Source organism: Epinephelus moara, chromosome 10 (genome assembly GCF_006386435.1).
Source record: "Epinephelus moara isolate mb chromosome 10, YSFRI_EMoa_1.0, whole genome shotgun sequence".
Lineage (NCBI taxonomy): Eukaryota > Metazoa > Chordata > Actinopteri > Perciformes > Serranidae > Epinephelus > Epinephelus moara.
The window spans coordinates 11,307,636-11,324,122 of record NC_065515.1 but is presented as its reverse complement, the minus strand read 5'-3'; positions in this window follow the sequence as shown (position 1 = coordinate 11,324,122).

The following is a 16,487-nucleotide window of genomic DNA, read 5'->3' as shown; positions in this document are numbered from 1 at the left end:
TGACAGTGGTTTTCCAAAGTGTTTCTGAGCCCATGAAATAATATCCTTCATACAGTCATGTTGGTCAAAGGTCACGGACATTCAGTGGTTTTCAGCCCTGTCCCTTACATGCAGAGATTTCTCCAGACTCTCTGAATCTTTTGATGATATTATAGATTGTAGATGTGAAATCCTAAAATCTGAGAAACTTGGTTGTGAAACTGTTTGACTGTCTTTTGCAAAGTGACCGTCCTTGCTTGTGAACAGCTGAGCTTTTTGAGGATGCCCCTGTATACCAGTGGCTGCTGCTGGTCTTTCAAACAGGGGAAGCTCACTTAAAATTTACATCATAAATTTAAATGAAGCCGTTTTTCAACCACACTCATGCCATAGAACCACAGCAAAACACACCTTAAAGATTTTAGATGGGTTTACAAAAGGTGAAAATGAGCTATATGGCTTATGGAAATAAGGAGCTTTGGACGGCACTCTGTCAGAAGACTCCACTCGCCGATGCCAGTGTGTATTTCCAAAGCGCTGTCAGTCACAAAGGGGTTCACCCTTTTAGACAATTCCTCCAGTCATCATGCATACACCGAGCGTCCTCTCCCGCTTACTGCTCCATTAGGTCCCAGGGAAGCTGAGCCTCCCTGGAAGTGAGGATTTTGTCGCATTTATCCAATGACCGTCTCGCTTTGCTGCATGAAAAAAACCTGCTCAGCGCTGTCTCATAGGAATGCTTGGAGGCTCCGCATCCTCCGTGCTGACACGAGAATGTATGACAGGGAGGTCACGTTTGAAAACTGGTGATAAACAGCTGACGTTTGACCATCATAGTCATGATGTTAAACGCATCCTAGCGCACGTTTAATGCAATGTAAATTCTTATTTTAATGTAAACTCAATAGTGCATATTTGACCATTTGTTCTATGAAATTTTAGGGGAAGTTCAGCCTCCCTTGTTGTCTCAGAGCAATCGCCCCTGCTGTATACCCAGTCTTGATGCTGTCACCTGTTTACCTGCGGAACATTCCTAACTGGTGTTTTGTAGCATTCAGCCACCTTCCCAGTCTTTTATTGCTCCTGTCCCAACTTTATTATAACATGTTGCAGACATCAAATTCAGACTGAGTGCATATTTTACAAAAAGCAAACTGTCAGTTTGAACATCGAACACGTCTTTGTACTGTGTTCAGTTTAATAAAGGTAAAAAATGAGCCATCTTCTTCTTTCCATTATCTTTTCATGCAGTCACACTGCTTCTAAAAAGCTTTGTGTTCTGTTACATGGGTAAAAGAATGTGTCTTTATGTCTGTAAAAACCTGAAGTGGTTTCTTGTGTTTAGCTTTTGAACAGAAGAGTGAACAAAAGAGCAAACAAAGAAAATGACTAAAGTAGTGACTGAACCTGCATCAGTGTGAACATGGACTGAAATATTTGTTTGAATCAAGTCTCATCTTAAGAAAACATTTAGCTTTCTGATAACCAGTTCAAGGAAATATAGTTTGTACTTAGTAAATGGTTTTTAAAGCGGTTTCCATTTAACTCAAGAAGTTAAGCTTAACATGCACATCTCAACTCAATCTCAGCATTACTGTTATGTGGTTGTGAAGCACAAATGGACTCACAGTGAAACTCTTGTGTTTACAGACCGGAAACTGAGGAGAGCAAACAATCAGTCGCCCTCAAGAACGGGACCTCCTGAAGGGGATCTCCTGACATCATGTTTTTTCAACTGTAAACATGATTAATATATTTTTTAACACTAGCACCCACTCCATCCACGGTCAATAAAACGAATAAAAACAGCAGTGAAGTGTGAGTGTGATATTTTACAGACCTGCTGTATCTGAGGATATCTTCATACCTTTATCTTTGATAAACAGCTGCAGCTTTTTTCTTTTATGATGCATCTCATCAGTAACACTGTCTACACAGGAGAGTCCAATGATGGCCATAGAGCTTACTGTTTTATACATTTTATGTTAAAAAAAAAAAAAGAAAGAAAGGAAATCTGGAGGAAATTTGGTGTCAGCAGTTACTCACAGGCCATGACTGCAGCCCTGACCATGTTTGCCAGCTCCAACCAACCTGTTTACTCCACTGAGCTTCTTCTGCGTCCTCCTGCCCGTCCCTGTGATCGTCTGGGTGGCTTTCCTATGAGCTCCAGGTATGTGGTACAGCACTTTGGCACCATTCCCACAGCCCTGTAATCACCATCACCAACAGGCATGAAAATCGCTCACCTATCAGCGAAATTCGCTGTTTCTAGGTGTCTAGCCTACTATTCATTACATTTTAGCCAGAGGAAAACTTTTTTAGTAGTATTGAGTGGGATTTTGTTGTTGTAGTAGTAAGTTGACTAAAAGTGCAGACAATTATATTGTGCATAAAATTAGATGCATTAGGATAGAGTCATATGCTCTTATTTTAAGTTAAATAATAAGCACGTAGCCATTTGTGGCCAATTCAATATTGCATTTATTTTATAGCCTGGAATTGCAATAACTGCTTATTTTCTTATGCAATTGATTCTGAGGACAGTGTTTGTGTAGTGTGTACAAGCATATAGACGATTATATCAATTCAATTCAAATCAAATAACTTCATTTATCCCCGAGGGGCAATTTAAGAGCAGCACACTGAGTAGTTCAGAGGAAAAATACAAAAGACATAAATAACTACAATATAAAAACAAGTTTAAAAAAAAAAGTAGAAACGTGTGGGCCGGTGCACCTGAATGTCCCTGGCTGACTTTGTGTCCCAGTCCGCCCCTGGTCTTGTCTCTTATACAACAGTTTTAGATCTAAAAGGTCAAAGGTTCACTGTTCACTGTTGCAAAAACATCAACTCAGGAACAGAAGGGTGAGTTGGTGACACTTCTTTCTTATCTGCAACTTGACTGGAGTGGAGGAGGCACACAACCACAAGGCAGTAGTTCTAGTCATGAATCATTGTAAAAAGTGGATGTGGAGAGTCTTTATTTCTTTCACATCCTAACACATCGTGAGTCATTGTGTCAAATACTTCTACCATCAGGTGACAAAAACTACATTGCAACCCATACAAAGAGAGGGCCGCTGTTTATTTGAACGGGTGACTGCCCACATGACACGTTCCAGGGAGCAGGTTAGAAAGTCTGAGGCTTTTGATGTTGAAAAACTATAGGAAGCCTATAAAGGTGGGAAGCACCACAGGCTCCACGTTACGATATTATGACGATATTTAAAGGCAGATTTATACTTGTGTGTCAGCTCTATGCAGAGCAGACGCCGTAGCCTACACATGTGGCCCATGCTGTTGAGAGCATTTATGCTTGTGCAGTGGAGTGTCTGTAGCTGGGTTTCCATTACCCTTAGAAATGTTAACGGAAACAACTGCATTTCATAAAACCTCTCAAATATCGCTAAAAAGTTTTTATGCTCTCATGAGGTGGTTTTTCATACGTGTTGATACAGATGGATGTCGCAAAAGTGTCATGGAAACACTTCTAGTGCATTAACACGTCAAGTGACCCCACTACGTCACCGGACGGGTTCTTTAACATCCGGTTTTACGGCGGCTGCCATATAACCAAAACAAAATGACACGGTATGTGTGGACAGAGGAAACCGCTATCATCCGCTGCCTTCGTGTTTTGTTAAAAATGGGCACGACAACAGCAGTAGATGCAACCAAAACCACAATGCCAACATCAATAAGTTTATGGAGTAGACTCTGGACATCCATTTTTTCTTATGAGAATTACGCAATCCCGCAAGACGGAGCTTTATGAGAATTACGGCTTAGATGTCAAACACCTTTCAGTGGAAACACCTGCAAGCCGCAATTGTACTTTATTGAAATTGTCAAGATATTGTTTTAATTTTGTGCAAAACTGTAATGGAAACCAAGTGTCACTCTGCAGTTACAACTCTAAAACACTAGTCGGTTGTGGTTTCTATGAACTGCTGAAGGTTTAGTTGATTGAAACATACATTAAACACACATTAAACATGGCTTAATAGAGACAATTTCAAACACAAGTACACAAATCAGCTTCACTATAACTCGCAGCATTCACAGACAAACACTTGTCTTTATCTGGACACATTTTCCCCACAAATACAACATGCTAACGTTATTAGCACAAGCCTATGGCATCTTGCATTGTATAAATTAGCCTAGCAGCTAGTGGACTTTTCCTCTTCTCATATAAAACCAGGGACAACAGCAACATTTAACAAAGGTAACATTACAAAATTCAGCTCCATTACAGCTCACAAACACAAAGGAAACACATGTTCCAAACAAATATATCATGCTAATGTTATTAGCACAAGCAAATGGCATTTTACATTTTCTAAATTAGCCAAGTGACGAGCAGAGATTTCCTCTGCTCATATGAAGCCAGGATAAATCAGACACAAGACTCAAGATGCTATTTTTGTGGAGGCTTTATTGTCTTCATAATTTATTGTTTCTTTTCTGTGAAATTAAAGTAAACAAAAGCTTTGTTTCCACTGAGGGAAATGGTGTCAGCTTACAAAAACAGTGCAGTTAGTTACAGTGTTGGCACCATGCTTACAGCTTGTCGGGGCTTAGCGAAAGGTCAATTTGAGGAGCTGGGAAGTCCATATAAGGTAGAATGGAGGGGCGGATGGGTCCAACAAACCCCGGACTTTCACCCGGGAGGCCGGTTTTAGCTTCTGGTATGACTGTAGAGTCAAGCCATGATGGGTTTTTTTAAACTAAACACCAGCTTGTGATCCACAGCGTAAACTGACACGCTGTCCCAGAATGTCAACAACAAACGCAGGAGGATATCTAGTGTGTAATATGTAGATGTGAAAGGCAACTGACAAAGTGGCGATATGTGACGGCTTCTGGATAAGAACAGGATGAACTGGATATAAAATTTAAAGTTATAATAATGAAAAGATAACAAAAAGGTTAAGATGCATTTTAATTTGAATAAAAATGCAAAGTACAAATTTAAGTGTACCAGTCCATTATTTAAAAAAACATAAATAATTACGATTTAAATAAAACTGGTTTCACCCTGTAAAACAGTGGAGAGGTTAACTGCTACACTGCAGCTTCACTGGAGTCGACTGCACTCATCACTCTGTAAAAACAGGAGAGGTTAAAGGTCAGCCAACTATTCAGCCAGGTTCATGATGAGAAAAACAGAAAGGATAACGTTAAGAGGACGACATGTTTCACCAACTAGTTTGTTTCAAGCCTACTTCCATCACATCCAACATTATAGGAGAGAAATAGACAAGGCAGCCTGTGTTTTCACTGTGCGCCAAACAATATGGCACCCACTTACAGCTAAACATGGCATTAAAGTCCGCTTCTTATAATATTTGAGGCAAGAAATAGGCAATGCAGTAACATGATGATCTTGATTTATATTTGATCAGCACTGCCTAGTTTACTGTCTCTTTAGATTTCCGTTCTGAGTTTTGGGGTGGTTGAGCAACAGCCCAGGGGAGCCAAGGAAACTAACCCATTGTATCTTTGTCATTTCAGCTTTGATCACATTTCGTGACGCTTAGTGATGGTTTTCTAAATATGCATGTTCGTTTTCCTGCCGCGTTAGTTTGTGTATCAATTTTGTGTATCAAACTGTTGGTTTAAACCAGTATGAATATTACTATAAAAAAATAATGTTTCAGATAATACGTCAATTATGAATCATTCATTTGATCTAGCTTCGACAGACAGCGCATCAGAGACAAGGGAGTTACGGCATTCGAGGATTGCGGCACTCGAGGATTGCGGCACCCGACATTGCCACACAGCACCACTTTATCCTGTTAAAACAATCCTAACAACTTAGATTCATTCTTATGAAAAACCCCTTTTGATCTGAGGACCCTTACGGACTAAAGGAATATGAATAACTTACAGTGTAACGTACACTGTCTTTCTTTCAAAACACACCTGTGTAAATGAATATACTAAACATACAATACGTTGGAACGGACTGAACTAACAAAATACTCACCTGTCTTTATGCTGCTGGACTGTCATTCAGTTACTGGTTATGTTAAATTTGCATTTCCATTTTTGGTAGATATGTGCACCCTGTATGCATTTGTATTTATTTAGATATTCACTCTCTCAGCATTTAATATTTTACTGTCTGTGCTTTTTATATTTTATATTTTCCAGCATTTCTTATTTAATACAGTCAATACTTTTTACTTTTAAGCACCTTGTACAAAAAATATCTGTATCTGCCCTGTGTCTGTACATATCTATCTCCAGTTGCATTCATATCACCCATAGCAAAATATCCATTGCGTCTGTACTGCTCTTACACTTAAATGTAATCATTTTACATTGCACTACCTGTGTTGTCACCCACTTAAATTTGCACTACCATCATAAACATGTCTACGGTAGTAACAGCTATCTGCAGTAGCCCTGGGACGAGAGTATCATTTCACTGCTGTGTGTTTTTATCCTTATGTTTTAATTCTTTTTACCTATTTTTTCAATCCATATGTGTATCTGTGTTTTTGTATGTGTTATGTTGTGTAAAAAGCAACTGTATCTATATATCTCGCTAGCTGTCTAGCTTGCTATCTAGCTATCTCGCTATCTCTGTACTCTCCTTCTTACCTTTCCAGGTTCTTTGGGGTTGTCTGACATTTCCTGCGTTTGCAGAAAGCGACCAATAGAACAGTCATGATGAAGAGGAAGAGGAGGAGGAGAATGGTCAGCCACACTTTCCAAGCACCTATCACACAGAAGAAACGTCAAAGACACGAGGAAATTTTAGGAGCTGTAATCTCAACATTTAACGTAAAGGTGGTTAATTTTTATGTAATCATTTTTTCTTTGGTCATTTTATTGAGTCATTGTTTATGCTTTGTGCCGTTCAGTGTATAATAAAGTCCCATCAGAGACAGTACAAATAAACATGAAATAAATGAATTAATTACCGTAAAACTTCAAGTAAACGCCCAGTCCCTTTTACTAGCCCAGCGTGGCTACACATTTTGACAAATAAAGGCCTGTCTCAATCAGAGGCCTGGTCTGGTTACCAAGCTGTTCATTTTTATAGAAGTTCTTCAGATGTATAAAACCAGATTGTTGACCACCCACTTGAGCAAACTTTAGTTAGCTGCTTTGGTGGCATGTACAAATAAACTCTCACCGGCCACTTTATTAAGTACACCTGTTGAACTGCTTGTTAACGCAAACTGCTCATCAGCCAATCACGTGGCAGCAACACAATGCATTTAGGCATGTAGACGTGGTCAAGACAACCTGCTGAAGTTCAAACTGAGCATCAGAAAGAGGAAGAAAGATGATTTAAGTGACTTTGAACGTGTGAATACCAAAGGTCACTGGGTCTGCCGTGAATAGAAGCGTGATCAGTATTACTTACCGGTGTCAGCGTGGTTTCCAGACCAGTCATTTGTGTCTAAAAGAGAGAGTGTTGGTTTCAGAGTCAGCTTCAGCAGATGTTCCACTGCATCCGTGCATCACATACACAAATCAGATCTAAAAGACACTCACCATCACCAAGAAGTGTGGGACATCTTGCTGTAAAACACACATCACAGTAGTTGTGAACAGTTGTTATTTAGAGGCTGAACACCTGATCTGATTTATAATGAAACCATGTTCTGTTTTTCATGTGAGGGGGCATGACTGATAAAACGTTTCTGTCAATGATCCCACACTTTGGATTTCCTGCCTGACATGTTATTAACTAGCCTGTGGAATAACCGCAGGTACCAGCCCTGGAAATTAACCTGACTCCTGTCGGACTGCTGAGCGTGGCCACTTCCTGTGTCTGTCCTTTCAAATTAAATTCCCACATGGTCCAGTCACATAGGTTTTGATTTGTTTTGACAAGGTGCAGCTCCAAATAGAGTTTCACAATTTGTTTTGTTTTGTTTTTTTGTTGTTGTTTTTCTCTGACTAAGCAACCAATGAAATCTTGCCGACTAATGATCTTTCTGGTCGACAAACATTTGGTTGACTATTCGGGGGCAGCGCTAGATTGAGGCAAGGAGGGTGGAAAACTGAAGTTGCTGTGGAAACTGGTAGCTGATCGGCTCTGAAAAAGGAAAGTGATGTGGTTGTGTTTGCGACAGTGGCACTTACAATAAAACCACTTATAAACACCAAAGTTGTCTGTTTCCTCTTTAACATGAATACTGGGCCTCCAGAGGAACCCTCGCCAAACTGTTGGTACATTTTACTTTGTATTGTTAACTCTGCTCGAGCTGCCAGATGAACTGTACATTTTTTTAAATGTTGGAGGGATCACAATTGTTGAGTTAACTCAACATGAGACTTTACCATAGAGTAAATAAACCTCAGTCATACTGCAGCTCTTACCGCTCTTCATCAGGTCTATTGGTTTACCATCTCCCTCCATCTTCAGCGTTGCGTTCCTCAGCAGCTTAGAACAAACGGCGTGGACAAACTGGTTGAAACACACCACACAGCCGGAGGGTGGAGGAGGGGAGGTGGAGGAGCAGAGTGGAGGAGCACCACTCCCTGAATACAGGTGACCTTCTGCACTGCTGTCATCGTACAGCACATCCACGCTGCTGACATTTAGGTCAACAGGTCGGAGACAACTGAAAGACATCTGTGGAGAGACAGAGGCTGTGAAAACCTGAATTATCAGGATTTAAAATGAAAACAAATCATCTCATGTTTTAACTAAAATGAGTCCTGATAAATTCTGATCTTAATCTGTGGTTCACAAAGCCAGATACAGTGAGTCATTGTAGTTGTACTGAACAGGAGGAAGAGGTTCAGGCATCTGTAACACTCGGACACAGGATTGGTAAATGATGCAGTTGTGAAATGTGATTTAGAATTTGTATTTGAGTGAAAACAGTGAAACTGTGCTCAGAGCTCAGCAGCCTGGAGTTTTGTTCTTGATATACAAGCTTCAAGTTTTCAGAACTGTGTGCGCAGTTTCATATTTTTGTGTGTACAATGGAGAAAAACTGTTAGATGACGCTGCCTAAGCAAACCAGAGGTGAACAGCCCCTGTAGTTTAACCCGAGCAGATACAGTGTAGATGTAAGGCCGGATCAGACTGCAGAGTACCTGTGCTGTGTCTCAGATCACGTACTTCCGTTAGTACACTTCCAAAAAAAACACATGTATTTGTACAATGCAGCGACGTTCACGGTGGGTTTAAAGACAGTTTAAAGCTAAGTTAGGTCAGGGTTAGAGCTGGCCCATGGCACAGGCAGTATAGGCGAATGCTCAGGGCGCCATCATCCATAGGGGGCGCCACAAATGGGGGAAGAAAAAAGATTATCTTTTGTTATCTTTTAATAATACTATTACTACTAGTATTTTGAGGTATGACATGAGGCCACACCAACATAACTACACAGCAAAGCTAAATGATACAGAGGCCTTTTCCCCCCACCTCGATACACTTTACCTGCCCTATGGGAGGCAAGTTTACCTTCGTCACGTGAACCCAGAGACACACTGTATCGTTCTCATGTCAAAACATCAAATGCTCTGTGCCCACTCAACTTCTGGACTGTACAATTTCTAAATGTTGGAGGGATTACGATCATTGAGTTAACTTCTGACCTTTGGATTGTATGAACTTGAGATGTCATTAAAGAGTAAAAAGTTAAAGCATACAGATTTTCATTATAAATAAACAGGAGTAAAAAAAAATGTTGGATAAAAACTCAAAGCTTAAGTTTGTTACTTTAAAAGTTTGAAAGGTAGGAATAGGTGCCACACAGGAAACAAAGCAGCAGTTAACATTGTGTCATTGATGCTTCTTTAGAAACCAGTATGGCAGAGTGAGGCACGCCTGAACCCCCCCACCCCCTCAGTATGAATTATCCACTCAACATGAAACTGTCATACCATGGTGACCATTTAACATGACCCAGATATATTCATAAATTGATTCAAATAGTAAACTGTTGCATTTTCTTTCAGTCATTATTACCTTAAATGGTAATAAAGCACATTTTCCACATGAACTTCGGTGTGTTAATTAAATCTGTGGTGATGCAAACTGAATGGAAATAGCTCATCCTTACAACTCTCAATCTAGGCGAGGTTAAATTTTGGGATAGCGCCCATATTGGTAACATGCAAACTAGAGGGCATAAATGAAATAGAATATGATTAAAAAAGAAATCATAAATATGTGTATTGTTTCCAATGCTTAAAAAAATATGAAATAGACACTAAGTTTGCCAAAAAAAAAAAAAAAAAAAAAAAGCTTAAAATTTTTTTTTTAGGTGGCCACCATCTTTGAAATATACTAATGAGGGGATCGGATGCATCCAGGCATACAAAAAAAGCATTCAAACATGTTTCTTAAGGTCAAAGGTTATCCACCAAATTACCTTTGAAAAGAACCAGCGTTGGCAATTTGCCACCAAGAGTAGCCACTGGGACCAACCACAGACAGTCTATGGGACTAACTAGCTTACTGCTACTGCTGCTATCTCACAGGAAGTTGTGCCCGTAATCATTCCTACAGTAGTGCCCTCAGGAATAAGGTTGATAGCTAACAGTTTTTAGGTGGCAGCCATATTGGATTTTGCCAGCATGAACATCAGAATGCCAGTCTGTGACACCCACATATCCAAATGTCTTCTACATATGTTCAGCTGTAAATGTACCAGATCTGAAAAATAAAATGAATGACTGGCCAGTTGTGCTGCCTCACTAACAGGTAAAGCATCAAGTCAAATTATATTCACAGTGTGTTTATTTTTTTTAATGACACCCTTTCTTTATTCTTAAAAATAAGTTTTCTCAGTTGTAGCTCCAGCAGCCCTGCAGCCTGCTTGAAAGATCAACCTCATTGTTTCATCAGTTCACCACCACACAAGCACTCAAGAGGAAACAGATTACATGAAGAGGAAAAATTGACTCGTCAAACTTTTTATGTTGAGTCTTCTTCTCAGGACTTCATTCCCTTGTAGTGAGTCCACTCTGTCTGTTAACTGCATCAGTCTGTTTTATATCATTAAGAATGTCAAGATTTAATATCAAAGAATGGTAAGAAATGCAAACTCACCTCTGCAGCTGCACTTCTGATGATTCTCAGAAATGCCAAGCAGCACCCGCACACGTCTTTGTTATCTGTTCCACTGCTCTCTCACTTCCCCTCAGTAGTCTGACAGAGAAACCACACCTCCTGTAACACCTATTTTATGCTTTCTTCCTTTTTTTTTTGTGTTGTGCCCCACACTTCACAAAACCACATGTGAACTCACTTAAAGTGTACAGTCTCGATTAACTGTGGGAATGATTTAGATTGACAGATGGCAAACCAGCAGGAGCAGAGAGGAAGCTGCTGTGTGTCTGCGGCTGCAGGACAGGTGACAGTCGACCCTGTCAAAATACTCAAATAAAAGTACCCCAGAACTCACAGTACTTTAGTAAATGTGCTTAGTTACTGTCTGCCACTGTCTGAAACAACACTTTAATACTAACAGAGATGGTTTTTTTATATTTAGGGCCTGAGCACCGACCTCAACGGGAGGACCCTATAAAAATGCAGGGAATTTTTAATATTATTAGGGCCCGAGCAGGAGACCTGCGATGTCCCTATTGTTTTTCGAATGATTATTATTATTTTTATTTTTTATTTTTTTTCTTTGTCCAAAAGGATCGCATTTTTCACTGCCTGTACATACCTCAAAACTCATGAAACTTGGAATGTAAGTCACACCTGGCGAAAAATTTTATAATCTATTGTCGTCCTGAATTTCCACCACTAGGTGGCGCTATAATCAAGGAGTTTATAATCAAGTGCGTTTTGGCTCATAACTCCCATATACTTTGTCGCATATTCAAAAACCTCATATCCACGCGTTCAGTGAATTGTGCTGAATCTCGTGATATAGGCCACGCCCGTTTCCGCCTACCGTTTTTTTCCCGCAAATTCGCAAAATGTAGCAAACCTACTTTTTCGAACTCCTCCTAGGCAATTTCACCGATTTGCACGAAACTTTGTACACAGCATCTGTGGACCCTCCCAACAAAAAGTTATTAAAAGAATTTTGATATTCCAAAGAATACTCAAGTTATTAAATAACAACTTCCTGCAGATTTCGTTCTAAACAGGAAGTGTTGCACATCTCCACACTGGTGTGTCCGAATAACATGAAACTCAGTTTACTACTTGCCCATGAGCCCCTGAGGCTCAGTGCAAAATTTCGGGTGATGACCACAAGGTGGAGCTCTTTAAATTGAAGTATTTTATATCTCAACATCGGTTGGGCGGATTAACACGAAACTTGGTATAATTATTGTCAATGCCCTCCTGAGGATATCTGACGAAGGACTTACCGATCCGCCACTAGGTGGCGCTCTGGTGGCCGTCTAATTTAATATTTGGCACTGTGCCAACACCATAACACTCATGGAAATAAAATTGATAGGGGTGGTATAGACTGGCCCCTGTAACTCACACACCAAAAATGACCAGCAGGTGGCGCTATTTTCAATGCAAAAGCGTTTTTGGCTAATAACTCCCACATAATATGTCGCACATTGTTAAACCTTCTATTTACGTGTTCTCTGAATTCAGCTGAATTGTGTGGTGTAAGCCACGCCCACTTTCGCGGTAACTTTCCAATCGCTAAATTGTGACAAATGAAAAACCTACTATTTCAAACTCCTCCTAGGCGATTTGACCGATTTGCACCAAACTTTGCATGAAGCATCTGTGGACCCTTCTGACAAAAAGTTATTAAAAGAATTTTGATTGTCCAAAAAACGGCCAAAATATAAAACAACAAATTCCTGCACATTGTTTTCAAAACAGACAGTCTTTCATATCTTGACCAAATACAGTCCGATTACCACAACACTTTTGCTAATTGTGTTTTATGGCCCGATGAGGGTTTGTGCAAAATTCGGTGCAAATCGGCCTATAGGTGGCGCTCTGGTGGCAGTCTAATTAGTGTGAACAGAAGTAAATTGGAAAATCTTCAAATCCTCTTCAAAACTCATCGACTTTCAACCTCTTCTTGTCCCTCATAATTTGAGCTAGAGACACCATGTCAACTTTTAAAGAGTCAGAAGACCTTGAACTATTGGGCATGTATTCAGCTTCTACTTTTTGGAAAAATACATACGTAGGCAGCATGCCCCGACGTGCGTGGACTGCGAGGGCCCGTTCACCGCTGCTTGCAGCTTTAATTATTAATATTATTATTATTATTATTATTCCTCCAAATGAATTGCCTTTTTGGGGGGCTTAACATACTCGAAAAGTCATGAAACTTTGCGCATATATCAGAACTCGGTTCTAATACTTGGGTGCCAAAAAAAATGGCTCAGTAGCACTCCCTCCAAAATTTTGACGAAACAGCCCCCGAAACTGCTTTCATCTACATGTATGAAACTTGGTAGGCATATGTAACACTCCAAGGTGTACAAACAAGCCTCTTGGAGCCATACTCTAAACCCAACAGGAAGTCGGCCATTTTGAGTTTACTGTGCAATTTTGGTGCATTTTCTAGCGGTCCTACTTTAACGAACTAATGTGGAATTAATAAAGAGGGCTCCCACGGTCATGTAATGCCTTGAAAAGTTAGGAAATTCGAAAAACCAGGCCTTGAAAATGGTTTGGAATTTTTTTTTTTTAAAGATATTTTTTGGGCATTTTTGCCTTTAATGCATAGGACAGGCAAGTGTGAAAGGGGGAGAGAGAGAAGGGGGACGACATGCAGCAAAGGGCCACAGGCCGGACTCGAGCCCGGGCCGCCGCGGCAACAGCCCTGCACATGGGGCGCCCGCTCCACCCACCAAGCCACCAGCGCCCCAATGGTTTGGAATTTAAAGGATGTTTTGGAAAAGTTTTGGATATACACTGTTCTGGCTATTGTTCACAATATTTAAAAAAAAAAAAAAGTTGAATGTTACTTGAAATATGTTCCTCTTTTACTAAGAGTGCTTTCACACCTGTCTTGTTTGGTTCGGTTCAATTGAACTCAAGTTGGTTTGCTCCCTAATTGCGGTGTGTTTGAGCAGGTGTGAACGCCGCAATCGCACTCGGATGTGCACCAAAACAACCGGACTGAGACCGCCTTGAAGAGATGGTCTTCCTTAACCTAACCACGTGTTTTTGTGAAACGTCAATTGGTGGTGTTGTACCGACGTAGTGTATTTATTTTGAAAGAGACATATGTTAACGTTAAATTTCTTGTGAAAACGGAAGTGTATCTTGAAAGAAGAGAACTTGACACGGTGTCCCAGAACGTCAACAACCAACGTACCCAGGGTACCTTGCATGTCATATGTGGACGTGGAAAGTCCATGACCAAAACGTGACAAGGTTGGAGTGAGAATGTGTTGGAGCTGTAGTCAGCTGATTGGTGGAAGTGGTGGGAAAAAGACAGAACTGTGAATGGATATAGCCGAAAGAAAGTCTTCCTGGTTGAACACAGACTTATTTGATTGGATGTCTAAAAACCAATCACAGTTTGCCACATCATCTAAAGTGGACTGCAGTAGAGCCACGCCCCTTTTTCAACAAGCATGGCTGCCCATGAAGCAAGGAGGAAGAGTAAGACACATTTCACTCTCTGAATCCTACTGTAAAAGAACAAAATATGTGTTGTGAGTAAACATGAGATGTTACAGTACTTTTATACTACAATTAGTTCCAGACAGGCAAATTGATTGGACACCAAATGAGCACTGATATACAGTATAGAGTGCTCCAGGGGTGACGTTGTAGGCCGTCAACCTGGTTCCCTCATCAGAAAATAAGATCTATGTCAAACAAATGTTTATGATACTTAAATGTTCTGTTCAGTAAGATAGTCTCCACTAATAACAACACTTTTATGGTTTTTGAAGCCTAAATGTGATCATCAGAATTAAAAAGCTAATGTTAGGCTGTAAACAAACAACACCACAGTCACATGACTTAATGTCACCACCAGGGCCCTGTTTCAGGAAGCAGGCTCAGCAAACTCTGAGCCTGCTTCCTGATCTCCGGGTTGACTGAGCCTGAGCTGAGAAACACTGAGTTTTCGGTTCCAGAACAGCTGATCACAGTCAGCTCAATCAACTCTGAGTATGTTCAGCCTGAGAGAGGCGCGTTCATGGCGAGCACTAAAAGTAATGTGATGAGTTAATGTGTCGAATATACAGAAAATATAGAAACATTACACAGAGTTCATATATTTTAATATAATTTGCTGTATCCTCTTATTCAGCTGTAATCTGATGGACCCCAAACACACTGGGCAGTGACTCAACATCAAACACAAAGATATTAAACAGACTGGTAAAAGTTTTGCTTATACTTTATTTATTCTCTCAATATTAGGCTGAGGTTCATTGGATTGCTGAACTGCTGTGAAATGACTTCTGGTTCACATAATCTCCTTTATGCTCAGATGGAGCTATTATGGGGTGTTGCATCAGTGACTGATCACGGGGCGTCCACTCCATCCAGTAAACCACCGATACTCCCGTTGCAAATTCTTTGATAATCAATTCTGATTTATGTCCAGGGAAAACCACAACAACGGGCAAAAGTCTTTTCAGAGCCAGAGTAACTTTTCTTACAGCTGACAAACCGCTGTCTCTCTGATGTGTTCAGTGTCTCTGATGTTATAAAGAAAACTGCCGCTGCTGAGGAATCAAAGGGCAATGCATAAAATGTGCTCCGACGATAATGTAAATCCACGATGAGTAATATTTGATATATCTGGGTGGAACAGATTGTTAAGATAAATGATAGAGTGTGAGGTGAAATTCTATCTTTCATAGAATTCTCCAGGGAGAAATCGCACCTTCTCCTACGCAACAGCCCCTGAATAGTAACATGACTCAGGGTTTCGCTGAACTGGCTTTGTGAAGAGTTTCCCTCATCTCAGGCTCAACATACTCAGAGTTTTCACTAACCCTTCTTTCTGAAACAGGGCCCAGAATGAGTGTTTGGCATGATGACGTTTTGTGGTGTTGTTAGTTCCTGCCTTTTTTAAGACGCATAAAAGCTTCAAAATTCAAAGTATGTATTTTAGAACAAAACGTTAATGCTCTTCAGTTTGTGTTAACCACAGACCTTATTTCAGACATCTAACCAAAAACACACCGAGATTAAGACGAGGGAACCGGAAGTGGTAACTCACTTCTGGGTGTCAGGCAAGGAAATTATAAAAGGCTGTAATTATCTTCAGAGTCACAGCTGTGTATTCAGTATGACAGCATGGCCTCAGGTGTGATACTGCTGAAATACATGTCAAATAATTAACACGACAGATTTACAGCATTTACAGTTTTTCACTATTGTGAAATTCTGATTTGATTTTCTAATGCTAGAATCAGTGTATAATGCATCTTGCTGATTATGTCCACAGAATATTTATCTCAGGAGGGTTTCAACAGACTGTTTTCCTACTATATAATGACGAAACCTCTGTCTGTGTCTCTGTTCCACGTTTTTCTCCTCACTGACTTGGTCAATCCATGTGAAATTTGGCACAGTGGCAGAGGGTCATGGGAGGATGCGAATGAAGCAA